This window comes from Scomber japonicus, chromosome 6 (assembly GCF_027409825.1).
Source record: "Scomber japonicus isolate fScoJap1 chromosome 6, fScoJap1.pri, whole genome shotgun sequence".
NCBI lineage: Eukaryota > Metazoa > Chordata > Actinopteri > Scombriformes > Scombridae > Scomber > Scomber japonicus.
Window position 1 is genome coordinate 34760157 of NC_070583.1, and position 18365 is coordinate 34778521.

General features: G+C 41.0%; 9 non-coding genes across 9 annotated transcripts; 3 read left to right on the plus strand and 6 right to left on the minus strand.

Annotated features, from left to right (window-relative positions):
• Nucleotides 1–9871: 9871 nt before the first annotated feature.
• Nucleotides 9872–9962, minus strand: trnar-ucu (transfer RNA arginine (anticodon UCU)). Its single transcript is given in 2 exon segments — nt 9872–9907; nt 9926–9962. It is a non-coding gene; the product is annotated as a tRNA-Arg (tRNA).
• Nucleotides 9963–10268: 306 nt separating this feature from the next.
• trnar-ucu (transfer RNA arginine (anticodon UCU)) lies at nt 10269–10359 on the minus strand. The gene is given in 2 exon segments: nt 10269–10304; nt 10323–10359. It is a non-coding gene; the product is annotated as a tRNA-Arg (tRNA).
• A 263-nt stretch (nt 10360–10622) lies between these two features.
• Nucleotides 10623–10714, minus strand: trnar-ucu (transfer RNA arginine (anticodon UCU)). Its single transcript is given in 2 exon segments — nt 10623–10658; nt 10678–10714. It is a non-coding gene; the product is annotated as a tRNA-Arg (tRNA).
• A 358-nt stretch (nt 10715–11072) lies between these two features.
• trnar-ucu (transfer RNA arginine (anticodon UCU)) lies at nt 11073–11164 on the minus strand. Its single transcript is given in 2 exon segments — nt 11073–11108; nt 11128–11164. It is a non-coding gene; the product is annotated as a tRNA-Arg (tRNA).
• A 259-nt stretch (nt 11165–11423) lies between these two features.
• Nucleotides 11424–11515, minus strand: trnar-ucu (transfer RNA arginine (anticodon UCU)). The gene is given in 2 exon segments: nt 11424–11459; nt 11479–11515. It is a non-coding gene; the product is annotated as a tRNA-Arg (tRNA).
• A 221-nt stretch (nt 11516–11736) lies between these two features.
• trnar-ucu (transfer RNA arginine (anticodon UCU)) lies at nt 11737–11828 on the minus strand. Its single transcript is given in 2 exon segments — nt 11737–11772; nt 11792–11828. It is a non-coding gene; the product is annotated as a tRNA-Arg (tRNA).
• A 1316-nt stretch (nt 11829–13144) lies between these two features.
• trnar-ucu (transfer RNA arginine (anticodon UCU)) lies at nt 13145–13236 on the plus strand. Its single transcript is given in 2 exon segments — nt 13145–13181; nt 13201–13236. It is a non-coding gene; the product is annotated as a tRNA-Arg (tRNA).
• A 359-nt stretch (nt 13237–13595) lies between these two features.
• trnar-ucu (transfer RNA arginine (anticodon UCU)) lies at nt 13596–13687 on the plus strand. Its single transcript is given in 2 exon segments — nt 13596–13632; nt 13652–13687. It is a non-coding gene; the product is annotated as a tRNA-Arg (tRNA).
• A 3194-nt stretch (nt 13688–16881) lies between these two features.
• trnar-ucu (transfer RNA arginine (anticodon UCU)) lies at nt 16882–16973 on the plus strand. The gene is given in 2 exon segments: nt 16882–16918; nt 16938–16973. It is a non-coding gene; the product is annotated as a tRNA-Arg (tRNA).
• Nucleotides 16974–18365: the final 1392 nt, after the last annotated feature.

The following is an 18365-nucleotide window of genomic DNA, read 5'->3' on the forward strand; positions in this document are numbered from 1 at the left end:
TTTGTTGATTTAGCAGCCGTGAAAAGTTTGTATGACAGCTGCACTAAGCGTGGATTCACAGCAGGAACAAAAGGACAATTCAGAGTCACTACTGTACTAAACTCTAAAGGGTAAAACATTCAGAAAGGAAGGTGAAACATTTCCAACTGGTGACCATAACACAACCTTAAAGTTACAAAGAGGAAATATAGCCTGAGGTTATAACTTTAAATCACTTTGTTCAGTGAATTGAATGAATGCTCTTTGACTGCCGTTTCCATGACAGCGAAATACAACTGAGCCAATCAGAGCTTAAGAGTAAGGATGTCATCTTCCAAATTTGCATATATGGGTCAATAACGTTTTAGTGTGTCCATGTGGTTTAGTTTAAATTTAAAAGGGTTAAAATGTGAAAATAAACAGCGAACATGACCACAACAGATTACACAGGAACATAAATGGACGTTGGGTTCTGATTGGAGAAGCTGGGAATAACCCAAGCTGCCGTGGCTTGAGGCTTAGTTTACAGCAGGGGTGTCAAACATGCGGCCCATGGGCCAGAACCGGCCCGCCGAGGGGTCCAATCCGGCCCACTTTCCTTCCTGTGTTCTTTTCCTTCCTTCCATCTGTCCTTCCTACCTTTCTTCCTTCTGTCCTTCCTTCCATCTGTCCTTCCTTCTGTCCTTCCTCCCTCCCTTCCTTCTGTCCTTCCTTCTCTCCCTCCATCTGTCCTTCCTCCCTTTCTTCCTTTCTTCCTTCTGTTCTTCCTTCCTTCTGTTCTTCCGTCCTTCTTTCTTCTTTCCTTCCATCGGTCCTTCCTCCCTTTCTTCCTTCTGTCCTTCCTTCCTTCCTCTTTCCTTCCTCCCTTTCTTCCTTCTGTTCTTCCTTCCTTCTTTCTTTCCTTCCATCTGTCTGTCCTTCTTCACTCCTTCCTTTAGCCTGTCTTTCCTTCCTTCCCTTCTTATTTCCTTCCTTCCTTTCCTCCATCTTTTTAAAGATCCGGCCCACATTAGATCAGATTGGTCTTTATGTGGCCCTTTAATGAAAATGCCATGGCTCGAGGCTCTGTTTACAGTTATTACAGTCCATTCTTAAAAATGAATGAGCCACTGATGTGTTCATTTTAAAAAGCTTTAATAGAGCATGCAGACCGACTCCACGGAGGAACAAACAAACAAACTCTTCATCGCTTTATAAATCACAATAATTAGATTTGCCCCCCGGGGGAAGTTCGTAGCGCAGGCCGCTGAATTTATTTGGCACTTTGAAGCCAGCTGTATGTGAAGACACAGTGGCCTTAAAATAACCACCACACATTTTATGCTTCACTTTCCATTTTTGGAAAAAACATTTAAACTCCAAAGTATTTTTAACCTTCATGTCGTCCTCCCGGGTCAAATTGACCCCGTCTGTTTTGACTGTTCCTTCTTTCCTCCTTTCCTTCCTCCCTTCCTTTTATCCTTCCTCCCTCCCTCCTACCTTCCTTCCTTCTTTCCTCTGTCTTTCCTTTCCTTCCTTCCTTCCTTCCTTCTTCCTTTCCTTCTGTCTTCCTCCCTTCCTTCTTCCTTTCCTTCTGTCTTCCTCCTTTCCATCCTTCCTCCCTCCCTCCCTCCCTCCTTTCCTTCCTTCCTCCTCCCCTCCTTCCTCCCTTCCATCCTCCTTTCCATCCTTCCTTCCTCCCTCCCTACCTTCCTCCTTTCATCCTTCCTCCCTCCCTCCCTCCCTCCCTTCCTTCGTTCCTTCCTCCTCTTTTCCATCCTTCGTCCTTTCCTTCTTCCTCCCTCCCTTCCTTCTTTCCTTGACTCGAGGACAACAGGAGGGTTAAAAAACCCATAACAACAGAATGAAAACAGCAGTCCAACAGTTTTCAGTCTTGATTTTAAAAAGCACACGAGACAAGACAGTTAGGACTTTTATAATTCCATGCTCGGTGATTATGTCAAATTTAGTTTCGGGCTAAATGGGACTGAAATTTCTAAAGGTGTCAGAAGAGCCTTTTTAAAACTGCACAGATCTTAATCTCATGACCCAAATACGTTAACGTTTCTGTGGAGATTTGAATGTTAAACTAACTAAGCTGGAAGTGGTGTCACGAGGCAGCGAGTGCAGTGAATTATATGGACTGAAAGAGGAAGAAGTGTTTTGGGATAAAGCGGCGAGGATCACAGACGCTGAGAGAGGAGGACGCCAACTTAAAAAACCCAGAAAGCCGACACATTTCAGACTCCGATAAGGAGATTTCAGTCTGTAGACTAAAATAATGTTCATGGCTTTGGCTCCATCTGACACTAACAGGTGTTGTTTTTATTGGTGTGAAGCTAAGAATGACAGAAAGCCAGTTTGTCCAACACTTGTCTGCAAAACCAAAAGCTAATCTGGAAATGTTTACTTAATCTCTACAAAGTTAGTTTCCCTTAAAGAAACAATTACATTTTCCTCTATCATATCTTAATATTATACTTCTATTAAACAACCTACTGCAGAGTCATAGAGATACCACGCTGTTGGTGTGGACAGAGGAGGATTTGGGTGAATTCACTCTTAAGGATGAATAAAGTATAATAACAAAGTATAATTTAAAAAATGCATGTTTCACTGAAGAGAAATATCAATTTAATTAGTTTTCTTTTAAGTGGAAATAAATGTCAGAGGATGAAAATCTGCTCTGTTGTACCGAGGCATAATACTAAAACTCTGAATTTAATTTAAAACACCAAACCTTGATCAGAGAGCTGGGGCAGAGGTTTTATTTGGCCTGGTTTGGTTACAAAGAACAATGTTACACCTGAGGGCTTGTTTGGCCGTGCAAAAGCAGGATAACCTAATTTGTAGCAAGGCCATCCTTTTACTATAGAAGCCAAGCTTAGTAATGTTTGGCCCCGTTTCACAATCAAGGCCAAGTTGGCTCCGTTACACAACTGAAACCAGACTAAACCTCTCCCTCTCCAGCTCGGCTCGCTCAATGGGAGCCAGGTTGGCTCTGTTTGGCTTCATTTGACTCTTCACTGGAAACCAGGATGGGCCTGTTTCAACACTAAGTGCTGGTAAACCACACTGGCTCTGTAACAAAAAGCCAGGCCCTACAGGGAGAAGCATGTTGGCACCGTTTGGCCCTTCAGCAAAGCAGTCAAGCAAGCCTGCGAAGAGGTGAGATGAAAAAGGTGACAGTTCAGAAAACCTCTGGTGCGATGGAGCGCTGACACCCCCACTCAAAACGCTTCAGATCCACACAAATCATACAGGAAGCCATACTTTTCATTCACTGCATTTTACAGAAGATAGAGAGCCTGCAGCTAGAAGACTGACATTACTCTCCTCCAAAAAACACAAACCCATCATTCATCTCAGTGAGCCCAAGCAGAAACCTCCCAAAGAAAAAAAAAGAAAAGAGGAGGTTGAATCAGGCTCAGCTTACTGCACTGAGGCTATAACATGCATTATCAGGCTGCATGCAGGTGAACACACACACACATTGTTTGGTTTCCTTTACATCTGTACACATGAGTTAATATTTGCATAGTTTTTCCGCTTTGAATAAACTTCCCAACAGATTATTCATTCAGTGTCAACACTGTGTCGTTGAGCTGTTTGCACGTCAGCTCCTTTGCAAGCCTGTGAACTACAGTTACCGGCATTAACCATTTACATCATTTATCATAATCCAAGCCTTGAAGAATCAAATCACACATTTCTGTGAGCAGTGTATTACAGTCAACCTGGTGATTTAACCTCCTGAGACCTGAGCTTTTGCTTGGTATGCATTTTTAATCTCTCCTATATTTGGGATTAGTAGGACTTGATGAGAACAAAAACTAAGGATAGTCTTTGAACAGGAAGTAGTTTTTGAAAAAGAAAAAGATTGTCCTCATATGGGGGAAGATGGGTTTATTTTACTGTATAACAATTAATTCACCAGTGTATAAAACTCAAATGTCTTGATTAGCAGTGTTGTACCTTGTTGCTAAAATTAGTTATATTTGTTTAGCATATCAAACTACAAACATTATCATTGCGTTAGCATAAACCTGCCCCTGCTGCTGTAGAGGTATGAATACATTCAGCACACACTACTACTACTACAGTCTACAGTTAGCCGAGTTAGCTGAGTTAGCTGCCGAGCTAGCAGCTGAGTTAGCAGCTGAGTTAGCAGCAGAAAGCTCTCAGATGTAGCGTCCATGTTTCTGGTAGAGGTGGTGACTTTGATTGACAGGTGACACTTGGTAGGGGGCAGGGTTTCAGCGAACTCGGAGGCCAAGGCCACAGTGTTTGGGAGCAGAGAAAGAGGCTGATTTTTACACAACTTTGAAGCCTAATTTCATATATTTGGCGATTTCTATAATCATTCAAATCTGGCAGTGTGGTTAACAACACACTTTTCTGTGATAATTTATTCTTACTTTACATAGACTTTAACAAACAAGGTCAACAGGTCAAAGTTAAGTAGAATGAAGTTTAAGGTCCAGCAGACCCAGAATGTAATGTCCCCGTATGAGGACCAAGGGTTGCAGAAGGTTAAAGTAACGAAAGTAATTGAAGTAAACAATGCAACCCTTGTTAATACAGTGCTGTTTCCACTCTAAACATGACCTTAAAACGTGCAAAATCAACCAAGCTGGCCCTTTTTGTTTGACCCTGTTTGGCCCTGCGGTGGCGTTAGTGTGTGTTTCTGTGCAGACTCGCTGCAGGTAACAGCAGCCATAAAGCTGAAGGAAGCAGGGTGTTTAATAGCGTAGTAACATTACGTGTTGTTACGACCATCAGAGGAGACATTAGCCCGCAGATGTTAGCTAGTCAAGAGTCCGCTCGGCCTGCCACCACAGAGGTTTGGAGCCTGGGGATGTAATGAAGGTAATCTGAGTCATAATGAAGCCCAGCAGCCTCAGCAACACTAATAAAAACACATTACCAACTCTGAAAACACTTATCAACTCAGAACCTGCTCTGTTTCCTCTTTAACACAACTGGTTTAATGGTCTTCTTCTTTTTACCTCCTCTGTCACTACAAACTTAGTTCTTTATGACTCCTTCCTCTTCCGCTATTTACTATTAGATATTAGAGCAGATTCAAGTATTTGTATCCAACAGTAACAGCAGTTATTAGCAAACTATATCCAAATAAAACAGTGTTTGAACATCATCCAGTTCTACTGAGTCTAGTTGTCACTACATGTCACAGTTTGAAGCAGTCAAAATGAGAAGTGGCATTCAGAACAATGAGAACTGTGTTTTGAATGTCACATTTTTAGTGATGGTTATTGTAGCGTCAGGTGGGAACTGGGTCAAACTGATCTCGCAAACACAATCCGGCCTCTCGAGTAACACTTAACATCCACTACAGGTCAGGTCACAGGCTGTAGTGAAACTGTAGCTACAGTTATGCGATACGTGACACAGAAACAATGTAAAACGTGACACAGAAACAATGCATAAACCTGCAGGTTGGCTCACCTGAGCTCAGTGACATCATTAAGACCAACCACTGACACAAGACTCCTCTATAATAATATTAGATGGAAACACGGGACCACTCTCGACCTCCACTAAGTAATTTCCACACAGATAACCTGAGGCGTTCAGGTTCTTGAGAATCTGACTCTAGGCTATTAAAGTGAACATGGAAACCCAAAACTTGTCTCTAGGGGTTTGTTTTTGTCCTTATAAAGACATGAGAAGGAAAGCTGATTAAGTATAATTTAACAGACTTGTTTCCTTCACTTCCTTGTTGCAATATAACAGTCAGTGTTGCTCTAGTGATGGCAATGCCAATCTGTTGGTTGGTTGGTTGGTTGGTTGGTTGGTTGGTTGACCACTTTCATCCAGGCTGAAAACTTGAATGCATATCAATTGGACTATCGTTATATTTGGTACAGATATGCATGGCGCCCAGAAGGGGAACCTTAATGACGAATACTGGGTGGGTTATCAACTGGGACATCTGGCCTCACAGACAAAACCATAAGTTACAACACTGGAGACATTTTAGATTTCCTTCACTTCCTTGTTGCAATACAACAGTGATGGTGATGTCAGTCTGTTGGTTGGTTGGTTGGTTGGTTGGTTGACCAGTTTCATCCAGCCTGAAAACTTCAATGCATATCAGATGGATTGTCGTTATATTTGGTACAGATGTCTATGGCGCCCAGAAGGGGAACCTTAATGATTTTGTTGATCTGGACGACTACTGGGTGGGTTACCAACTGGGACATCTGGCCTCACAGACACAACCATAACTTACAAAACACTGGAGACATTTTAGATTCTCACCACTTTAAATACTATTTTAATTCACTGACCAAATCTACCTTTAGTCATATGAACAATATAGCAAATGTGAGACATCCAAAGTCAGCAAGATGCTTTAAAGCTTATTGGTGCTTTCCTATCGCCTAGTCGTCTTGACTACTGCAACACTCGATATACTGGCCTATAAAAGCTGCTGAAAACAGAGATCATATAACTTCTGTTTTAGGCAACCTGCACTGGTTTCCTGCATCTTTTGTCTTTTTCTTAATTTTTAGAAAAGGCACTAAATGGCCTAATTCCCTTTAATATCAGTCTTTTTTTGATCCTCCACCAGAAAAATGTCTTTAGGGATGCTTCCCCTAAAAATGTATTGTTTTAATATAGCCACAACCAGCAACTTACTTAATGACTTTTTTAATTCAGTGTCTTCTCTTTCCTTTAAAAGTTATGAATAGTAAAACTAGCTGTCTCCCTTCCTTCTTGTGTGGGGTTTTAAACTTGTGTTGTTTTAGCTGCTGAATTGTAAAGTACTTTGAGCATTCTGTGCATGAAAGATGTGATATAAATATAGGTCATTCATACGTCTTCATGTTCCCCTGGTCATACACAATGTTCTTACTTGTACTAATCCAGGTCAAACCTCAATTAATTCTCCGGCCAGCTGTTAACTTGCTGATTTTACACATCTGCATCCCATCACGCAACCTGCACCTGGCTACAGGAGCCAAACAACGTCTGCTGTTCTTCTTTGATAAATGAGACTACCTGTGTTGTTGTTAATTAATATTCTGTTGATTGATTGAACTGAGAGATTCAACACTAAATTCAAAGTCAAAGTCACTTACAGTTGAAAGCTTGCACTGAATTTCCAATGCAAAAGTTATCAGCAGCTTCACTTCTGATTGGTGACAGAAACCTTTGCAGCATTGTGGTGTAAAACAGCTCAGAACACGAGAAGGCTGCTACATGTTCTTCATGTTTGAAGACAGCAAACCGCAGGGATCAACGTTTTTATTTTTGGATCCAGCAGAGACCAAAACCTGAGAGACAACATGAACTCACACACACACAGACACACTGCTGCATGTTTCATCGTAACTTTCCAAGCTTCAGTTCAGGCTTGGCAGAGGATCAATCTGCTGTCAGACACCCAAATGTTGTTGGGCTGTTGTTGGGCGGAGAGGCTGTTTCACCACTGCAACACATTCCTACAGCGCAACAATAAAGCAATTAAACCCATAAACAAAGTATTACTTGTATTATCATCATTATTTGTCCATTTGTTTGCATTTGTTTGGTACAAAAGGTCAAAAAGAAAAGTTCCCAGAGTCAGAGGTAACATCTTAAAAGTGTCTTGTTTTGTTCAACCAGTAAAACTTCTCACATCAGTTGAAAGATTTCAAGTTTGCTGAGAAAACTTTACCAACTCATCAAACTGTTTGAACCCTGCTAGTAACTCTAGCTATTTTGGAAAAGGCTGCAGACGTGTCTGTATCAAACATATCAATCAGTTACTTATTTAATATCAATAAGTCTCCACTGAAATGTAATAAAGTCTGTTTGTTTTTTAATGAACTTAGTTTTTCTCCATTAAAACAGCCCTGACTGCACCACATAAGCACGCCTTACACTGTCACTATTGTCACTGTAACCATGCCAACCGAGGCACGCACACCTGCACGCACGCACACCTGCGGTATAAACTCATACCCCGAGGGCACGCAGGACACTGGATACACTCCTGACAGCACTGTGTCAATGAGACTCTCTCTTTCTCTCTCTCACACACACACACACACACAAAACCGGTTCTTGAACTGTTCAGTGGAAATTGCCACCCTCAGAGTCTCACATTGGGAAACATGTTTCCTGAAAACATGTGCTTAAAATGACAATAACAACAAGGTAGTCTCTGTGGCATTTGAGACTTTGTTTTCATGCAGAGTAAAGAGCTCAAAAAGCACAAAAAACCCAACACAGACTCACAAACCGGAAAACTCACTGAAATGTTGTGAGCAGAGAGGTCAGAGAGAAGATAAACGACATCTAACAGAAGTGTGGAAGATGATTAACTTACCCGCTGGTGGATGAGCTCATCTCAGGAAACGTGACGAAGATCAAACGCGTCCGACTTGGTTAGAAAAATTAAATCAAGCACTTTAAAAACAACTTCCGGTGATTGAGGTGAAGTTTCAGTCTGTGGTCTGCTGTTAACCGCTGTGTGATTAAATGAATCTGCACAGGTGAACCAGGTTCAATCTGCAGCAGGAAATAACGATGTAGCAAAGAGTAACCCGAACCTACCTGCTGCAGGTAGTTTATAAGCCACGCCCCCTTCGATCCTGCCCCCGCACGCACGCGCACACACACACACACACCTGCAGCTGCTCACCTGCTTCACGCTCCAGTCTTCTTCCTCCGTGATTATTGCCAGATGGCAAACAACCAATCGGTGCTTTAGCAATATCAGCTGTTTTTTTACTACCTCATATTTCTGACTGTGTATATCACGTGATCTCTATTATATTACCTGCAGCGTTTATTCCAGTGTGCCAAAATCTAAGTCTTGTTATCATTGCCTCATCTCTGCTGTTCCTTCTGTGTATCTTACTTTTCTTTGAACTCTATAAAGCCATCATCTTTGTCTTCTCTTCTTCCCTTTGCTTTTACCACCTTTCCTCCAATCTCAGTGTGATTATTTTGATGGCCTTCTTTGCAACCTTACCTGCCATCTCATTCCCTTTTATACCAATAAAATGGTACTCTAAGACCCACATTAAAATGATGCATAATGTTTGCTACTTCTATCAAAATGGTCTGCTGTCTGAATGACTGTAAACTGACTATTGCACTGCTAACAATATGGTAAGCATGTCTCCAGTATAAACTGATTCTTTTCCCTACTTTGAGATGAAACTCTGGAACAATAAATGCTACTTTCACTTTATTAAATAACTCTCTCTCTCTCTCTCTCTCTCTCTCTCTCTCTCTCTCTCTCTCTCTCTCTCTCTCTTCCTCTACTCTCTATCAGTATATGCATGTATCAAGCTACAGTGGCTTTTACCTGCATCCCATGTTTTTTAAAAAGGACCCAGTTCACCTCATAGTCTATTCTATTCCAGTCAGCCAGTGTGTTTGAACTTTACATTGGTCATCAAACCATGAACACATAAAACTCCGCCATCCATTTCAGGACTGTAAACATGATGACTGACATAAAAGAAAATGTATTAGAAAAAAAAACCACAATCCACACACACATCATGACATTTATGGTTTTATTTAGAGGACAGTTTCACAACTTCACACAGATCTGTCAAACAGGTGTCCTTATGAACACTGAAAGAGGTTGTAATCTGTAAGGTAATCATTCCTCCTGTTTATACCGGCTATTAAAAGGTCTCCTTCAAATGTGCTTACAGTGGAAGTCCACACAGTCATTCAGTGCAAAAACACATTTAAGAGTTAATGTGAAGCTTATATGAGTTAGTCATATCAAGTGGATATCTGTCCAAGTTTGAGGCCTTTCTGCCTAAATGCAATAATGTTCTTTGTTGCACTACATTATGTGTAAAAGATCTGGTATATGGGTAGTTGAGACCTCCAGCATAATTTCTGCTCTTTCATCATCCTGACATTTTATAAAGCTTGACTCTGGTAGGACTCGAACCTACAACCTTTGAATGCCTTCACCTGTTACATTTAGAAGTCCAATGCGCTATCCATTGCGCCACAGAGCCTTCTTTTGGCCTGTATGACAAGTCAAGTCATTGTATTTAAATAGACCCAACTATAGCCCATCTATATCTTCAGTGTGTTTCTGTAGTTGTACTGTAACATTGGGGACATTGAACTGCAGCATTATTTAGCAATGCAGCAGGACTTGTACCCTAATGAGCAGATTTTTCCACCACAAACTAATCACTCTAGGATTCATTTGGGATGAGTGGAAATCTCATTCTCTTAATATTTTCTTGTGCTGTGTTCCAACTTTTGCTTAGAGGGTTTGTAGAATCCATTTCATCACTCTGCCAACATATAAAGCTCGACTCTGGTGGGACTCGAACCCACAACCTTTGAATCACTTCACCTGTTGCATCTAGAAGTCCAATGCGCTATCCATTGCGCCACAGAGCCTCATATCACAGCCATTTCAAACATGATTACACAGTTAAATAAATTTCCCAACCCGAACATTTAAATAAATTAATTGAAAGCGTGAAAGTTGGAAACTAATTGTTCCAGGATTCATTTGGGATGAAATTGGAGTCCGATTCTCAGGTCTTGGGAGGATTGTTTTTGTCCACATTTTCTGTTCAGACCTTTCTTTAGAGGGGAGGATTTAGTTATGTTGGTTGGTTGACTTCAGTTCATAGAACAGCCTGTCAACGTATAAAGCTCGACTCTGGTGGGACTCGAACCCACAACCTTTGAATACCTTCCCCTGTTGCTGTCTAGAAGTCCAATGCGCTATCCATTGCGCCACAGAGCCTCATGTTACTCTAACCATTTTATTTTCTAGACCGAAATATCACCCATCTATTGCTGCCAAGATGCCTGCAGGACGTCTGTAGTTGTAGTGCAACTTCAACATAACATTGGAGACATTAAACTGCAGCATTAGGTAGCAATTCAGCAGGGCATGTACCCTAATGATCAGATCACATCTCCAACACAAACTAGGAGCCATTTGGGACTGAACAAAAACCTCAATTTCACGTCTGAGTAGGATAGTGATACTCTTTCTGTGTTCCAACCTTTCCTTAGAGGGTTGATTTACTTCTGTTGGTTTGTAGAGAGAGCAAGAGAATCCATGAATCCATTTCATCATTCTGCCAACATATAAAGCTCGACTCTGGTGGGACTCGAACCCACAACCTTTGAATACCTTCTCCTGTTTCTGTCTAGAAGTCCAACGCGCTATCCATTGCGCCACAGAGCCTCGCATTGCTCAATTACTTATTTATTTTATTTTCTAGACCTTTCTAGTCCATTGCGCCAGAGAGACCACTTTTGGCCTCTATGACAAGTCATTGCATTTAAATACACCCATCTATTGCTGCCAAGATAGTTTCTTTTGTTTGTTAACAAGTGTGTGCTCCTTCTGTGTTCAAACATTCCCTTTGGAGGGGGGTTTAGTTCTGTTGGTTTGTAGATATAGAGCATGACTCCATCTAATCACTCTGCCAACATATAAAGCTCGACTCTGGTGGGACTCGAACCCACAACCTTTGAATACCTTCTCCTGTTTCTATCTAGAAGTCCAATGCGCTATCCATTGCGCCACAGAGCCTCATGTCACACTTTATATTATTTATTTTATTTTATTTTCTAGACCTAAATATCACCCATCCATAGCTGCCAAGATGCCTGCAGGAGGTCCATGTCTTCAGTGTGTTTCTGGAGTTGTAGTGTAACTTCAACATAACATTGGGGACATTAAGCTGCAGCATTAGGTAGCAATGCAGCAGGACATGTTCCCTAATGATCATCACTCTACCAACATATAAAGCTCGACTCTGGTGGGACTCGAACCCACAACCTTTGAATACCTTTTCCTATTTCTGTCTAGAAGTCCAATGCGCTATCCATTGCGCCACAGAGCCTCTTTTTGGTCTTAAATATACCCAACTATAGCCCATCCATTGCATCATTGCAAGATGCCTGCTGGACGTCCATGTCTTCAGTATGTTTCTGGAGTTGTAGTGTAACTTCAACATAACATTGGGGGTATTGACCTGCAGCATTAGGTAGCAATGAAGCAGGGCATGCACCGTAATGATCAGATCATGCTGACACTGCAGACTAATGACTCTAGGATTTATTTGGGACTGAATGTTGGAAACTAATTGTTCAAGTCCTATACTCATGTCTTGGGAGAGTTGTTTTTGTCCACATTGTCTGTTCAGACCTTCCTTTAGGGAGGAGGATTTAGTTATGTTCTACCAGATCTTTCACAACTGTAGAAACACTGATTTGACATTGAAGTATCCTTGTCTGGTATGAGTGCATTTGATAGAGTTGAGCATGACAAATAATTTATGTGTTTCTTTCAGGGTACATGCCCTGTTGTATTGCTACCTAATGCTGCAATTTAATGTCCCCAATGTTGTGTTAAAGTTACAGTACAACTACAGAAACACAGAGAGGGCATAGACACCCTGCAGGCATCTTGGCAGCAGTAGATGTGTCACATCAGTTATTCATGCAGTTTGAATTGTAGTGCAGTTTGAATTTGGTGACCTGCAGGTTATACACAGGCTACTGTCTGTTGTAGCCCCTTGAATTGAGAGCAGATAATAGCACACTAACACACATTGGTAATGAAAAGCTGGAGAAGCCTCAAAGAAGGACTGACTCCTCCAACTTGCGCTGTAACGCGGTAACACTGTAAATTCATTTATATAAAATTATTGGGTTAAGATTCACTGTGTAATCATTTCTGAAAAGTTAGAAGCATGTGGCTCTGTGGCGCATTGGACTTCTAGACAGAAAGAAACAAAGGTATTCAATAATGGTAATAATTCTTCATTGCACAAGCAAACTGTGTGGTAAGTATGATGTGTCAGAGTTTAATCTCCAAAGTCCAACTGATTCAGTTAATACAATCTCATACTATGCAGTCAAACTTTGTTCAAACCTGCATACCTTTATTTTAAATTCTAGTACAAATCCTGCAGTTTCCAAATAGATTACTTAAACATGTAAGGCTGAAAAAATTTATTTTAATGCATAGCTGTTTTGTAGTATTGTGGTGCAATGGACATTGGACTTCTAGGTGAGTGCAGTTGGACGTCTATAAAAAGTGGTGGGTTCAAGTTCCACCAGAGTTCAGCTTTACATGTTGGATGGAGAGATGAAATAGATTTATACTCCAGTCAAGCTTTTGTCTCAACTGAAGCCAGCAATGACAGAAATATGAGGCTCTGTGGCGCAATGGATAGCGCATTGGACTTCTAGACAGATACAGGAGAAGGGATTCAAAGGTTGTGGGTTCGAGTCCCACCAGAGTCGAGCTTTATAAGTTGGCAAAGTGCTCCAGTCTGTTCTCTCTCTATCTACAAACCAACAGAACTAAAACATCCCTCTAAGGGAAGGTTTGAACACAGCGCACACATGTTAACAAACAAACGATCCTACCAAGACCAGAGAATGAGGTTTCCTTTCAGTCCCAGATGAATCCTAGTTTGTGTTGGCAATGTGATCTGATCATTAGGGTACATGCCCTGCTTCATTGCTACCTACTGCTGCAGTTTAATGTCTCCAATGTTATGTTGAAGTTACACTACAACTACAGACGTCCTGCAGGCATCTTGGCAGCAATAGATGGGTGATATTTCTGTCTAGAAAATAGAATGATCAGGGCAACATGAGGCTCTGTGGCGCAATGGATAGCGCATTGGACTTCTAGACAGAAACAGGAGAAGGTATTCAAAGGTTGTGGGTTCGAGTCCCACCAGAGTCGAGCTTTATATGTTGGCAGAATGATGAAATGGATTCATGCTCCAGTCAAAATGTTCTCTCTATATCTAAATCACCCATCTAAGGAAAGGTTGGAACATTGCGCCACAGAGCCACACATTCAACAGACATTAAACTGCAGCATCCTGGGTTCAGCATATCCCGAACCCAGGATGCTTTAATGTCCAATCATTGTTTCTGCATCAAGTCTTTATAGTTGTGAAATATCTTGTAGTTGATGTTAGAGTCTTCTAGCATAAATATCTGTTTTTCATCATCCTGACATTTTATAAAGCTCGACTCTGGAATCCCTTCTCCTGTTTCTGTCTAGAAGTCCAATGCGCTATCCATTGCGCCACAGAGCCTCATATTTCTGTCATTGCTGGCTTCAGTTGAGACAAAAGCTTGACTGAAATCTATTTCATTTCTCCATCCAACATGTAAAGCTGAACTCTGGTGGAACTTGAACCTACCACCTTTTATATACGTCCAACTGCACTCACCTAGAAGTCCAATGTCCATTGCACCACAATACTACAAAACAGCTATGCATTAAATTACATTTTTTCAGCCTTACATGTTTAAGTAATCTATTTGGAAACAGCAGGATTTGTACTAGAATTTAAAATAAAGTTATGCAGGTTTGAACAAAGTGTGTCTGCATAGTATGAGATTGTATTAACTGAATCAGTTGGACTTTGGAGATTAAACTCTGACACATCATACTTACCACAAGGTTTGCTTGTGCAATGACGAATTATTACCACATTTCAGCTGCTTCCACTTTCAGTTTGACCTCCAAATAAAGTGGTTTGGATAATCTGGATTGGGTTATTTATTTACAACATGTGTTCTTGTAAATGTTATCAGCTTTATTTCCCCAGATGTCAGCATTTGGTGTGTGCAATGTCTGATAAACATAATGAACAAAAAATAATATCCACATTGTGATAAAGTAGAATTACTCTTCAGCCCTGGAAAAAATAGTTAACCTTATGGAAAACAACAGTTTGTGCAAAGTGGAGGTGATAATAGATAAGTACACCATACTATATAAATGCATACACACTTTATGCATAAAGAAACACACATACACACCAGAGGATGACATACAGTATAGCAAATCAATGCCTGGCTCGTGTGTGTGTGTGTGTGTGTCTGAACGTAGATGTGTGGCTCATCTGCATAAATGTAAATGAGTTCACACACACACACTTGGCCATAGATTGTTGCAGTGACTTTATCTCTATGCAATTATTTAAATGAGACCTGGCATTGTAGGACAGTTACGTAAGTGCCGTATTTCAAAAAGAGGTTTAGCAGGAAATTACATAAGACGCTGTTTCTGAGTCTATTTACAGCCTTGATGAACGGCACTGTGTGAAGACAATCACACCAAGACAATGCATCTGTATTTCTAGCGACGAGTAAAGACTGAATTCAACACCGAATGCGAGCCATAAATTTAGGGCTGAGTTCATCACGTCCACCAGTTCATTTGAAGTCTTTGTATTCAAACTGTTTCTAGAGCCACAGGTGACATTTTAAAATCATATAATAAAATGATCCAGGCATTGTCTGTTTTATTTACAGGGCATCTCAACCATTCTCTGCTGTCTTTATGTTTGTATTTTGACTTTCCATTAGACTCCAAACTAACATCAGGATTTATTTTGGAAGGTCTTCAGGTTTTGTGAATGAGGCACTGAGCTCCGTTTTCTGATTTTCTCTTTACATAAACATCTTGCCAAGTGGAGCTTCAAGAAGTCACTGAGCATAGTAGACGACGTTGCCATGGTCCTCACTGTCTGCCTTCACACTTTCACAAGTTGTGCTACTAAATTAGCTAATGCACTCTAACATATGTGTTAAATGAGTTGGTTAGCATGAGTTGAAATATTAAAGTCTATTAGCGCTTTACCGTCGTCTCTCCTGTTTGACAAGTGTTTAGAAGACACTATAGGAATTAATATTACATTATATGTGACTGTATGATTGACTTGTAGGGTACATGTTTCATTTTCAGTTTATGCATTTGCAAAGTGAGGTATTAAAATAGTTTAGTATTGGTACTGAAACTGAATAACCCTTAGTCATGACTGACACTGCTGTCACAGTCTGCACAACAGTCTGCAACTGAAAATGGCAAAGAGGTACAGAGAGAGAGAGAGAGAGAGAGAGAGAGAGAGAGAGAGAGAGAGAGAGAGAGAGAGAGAGAGAGAGAGAGAGAGAGAGAGAGAGAGAGAGAGAGAGAGAGAGGAAAGTAAAAAGTAAAATCTGTATGTTTTGGCAACATTTTGGCTCATGCAAAATTCACAACTGTGTTTAAACTTATTGCAAAAACATTCTACAGTCCACATCAAATCTTAAATAGCTATATGTCTACAATGATGCCTTCTCCTAAATGCCACAGTAGATGGATCTGTAGCACTGTGCAGCTTGAACTTGAAGTAACCAGTCCTTAGAGATCTCTAGAAAGTTTATATTTGATCTACAAGACTTCTGTTCGTTGCAAACATCGTCTCTCAGCTGCGGAAGAGAGGACTAACCCTTATGGTGTGTGGTTGATTGCCTCAGTTGGATCTCGGTAACCACAGTGTTAAGTAGATGTGTTTCTAAGATGGCTTACAGATATCTGATGGCTCATTAACATCTCATTGGGTTGGGTTTCCTAAGATGGGGCATGTGGTCTTTGCAACGCTTGATTAACCTCACGTGGTTGTAAGTGGACAGAGAGCTAAATAGGCGGACTTCTGAAGTGGTCTCCTCTCAGTGGATTGGGTTTAAGCAGTTATTGAGCTAAGTAGAAGCAGTACTTAGCTGGTGAGTAGATGCTTTGCAGTCATTGTGGAGCTGCAGAGGATTAGCTGATGGCGGTCTGATGACAGATGCATCTCTTGGCTCCAGTGAAGACCGTTCTGCATGGTTCACTGGGCTAAGACCACTGAGAGCATCTCGGCTCAAAGGGGGGAGGAGGGGGGTCCCTATGGTAGCATAAGCATCACAATCTGCGCTGGAGGCAGAGATAATACTATTTGGTTAAACCTCAATGGGTGGAGCCACAGAGAAAGATGCTGAAGATAAAAACATGTTATATATTTTCCTATTTATGTAACTCATACTACCGAATTCATACAGCGTGTTAGATCATGTTTAGCATATTACGTCAGCCAGCCTTCCTAACCACACTATAGAAGAGGCTCTGTGGCGCAATGGATAGCGCATTGGACTTCTAGTTGAATGTAAGAGGAGGGATTCAAAGGTTGTGGGTTCGAGTCCCACCAGAGTCGAGCTTTATATGTTGGCAGAGTGCTCCAGTCTGTTCTCTCTATATCTACAGAGTCCAGAGAATGAGGTTTCCATTCATCCCAAATCAATCCTGTAGTGATTAGTTTGGAGGAAACATGATCTGATCATTAGGGTAATGCAATGACAATGACAGATCTAAATAATGCTGGAAGACAACTGAGCCCTTTCTGTAATATGTTGTCTTGACAGAGTAATTTATATGATACTATTAATGGTCACTGTATTGCTAGCTAAAAGCAGAAAAACACAAATGCCTGAACATCCTGCAAAGCAACGATTCAGTGTTTAATTGACAGGACTTCACAGCAGCAGCAAACATAAAGCTTTGTGGTAAAGTGGATGTCATTATGGATTTCAGGTTAAGCAGGTGGTGGTAGCATAATGGCGTTGTTACATGGTGACTTCTTCGAGGTAATGCAGTAACTATCATAATTTTATTTATTTTTTTACAGTTTTTATTCATGGCAAGAAGAAAACCAAGAGGAAATTTTAATTGGTGTTGCCTCTCATCCAGAAGAGGAGGGTTATATTAAATTGGATGGTGTGCCAGAGATAATATAATAACTGCTCCCTTCCTTCCTCTCATAAGTCACTAAGTATTCAAAACCCTCATAGAAATACTAAATAAATGATCTTCTTCACATTCATTTCAATGGTTACAGCATTATGAAACATATACAGTATATAGTCTGATGTAGTTCCACCTCATGCTGTGTCAGATTCAGCTGATTATCGTACGTTCAGAGACGAGAACTATGAGCCACAACATAATTATACAATAGCATTAGGAATCGGAAAATGAGGAAGTATGACTAATCAAGCGTTAAGAATATCCAGGTTCACATTACAAAAGTTTGGAATAATTTTATTTCAGTGTACTTCATACTTGCAGAAAGCATCTCGCTTTACCATACAACACAATGAACTACACACACACACACACACACACACACACTAACCTCCTAACCTTTCTGCCTCAGTGCCCAAACAGCCTTTTGTTCTCTAAATTTACCAATGATACGCCGATTGTCCTCATGTCAGCCAATAACAGCTCCTATTGTGACCCAAATCAGCCAATCAGAGCACCATATGTACGCCCAAACTGACCAATCAGCCAGCAGATGCCCCTCGCTGTCTTTACGCCACACCCACCCCTATCTGTCACACACTCGCACAGACACACACACACACACACACACACACACACACACACACACACACTCTGTATAATTGAACTCGCCTCCCTTTTGTTCAAATGTGCACTTGTACATGAGCTGCACATTTGAAAAGCTGTGTGTGTGTGTGTGTGTGTGTGTGTGTGTGTGTGTGTTTGTGTGTGTTTGTGTGTGTGTGTGTGTGTGTGTGATGTGTGT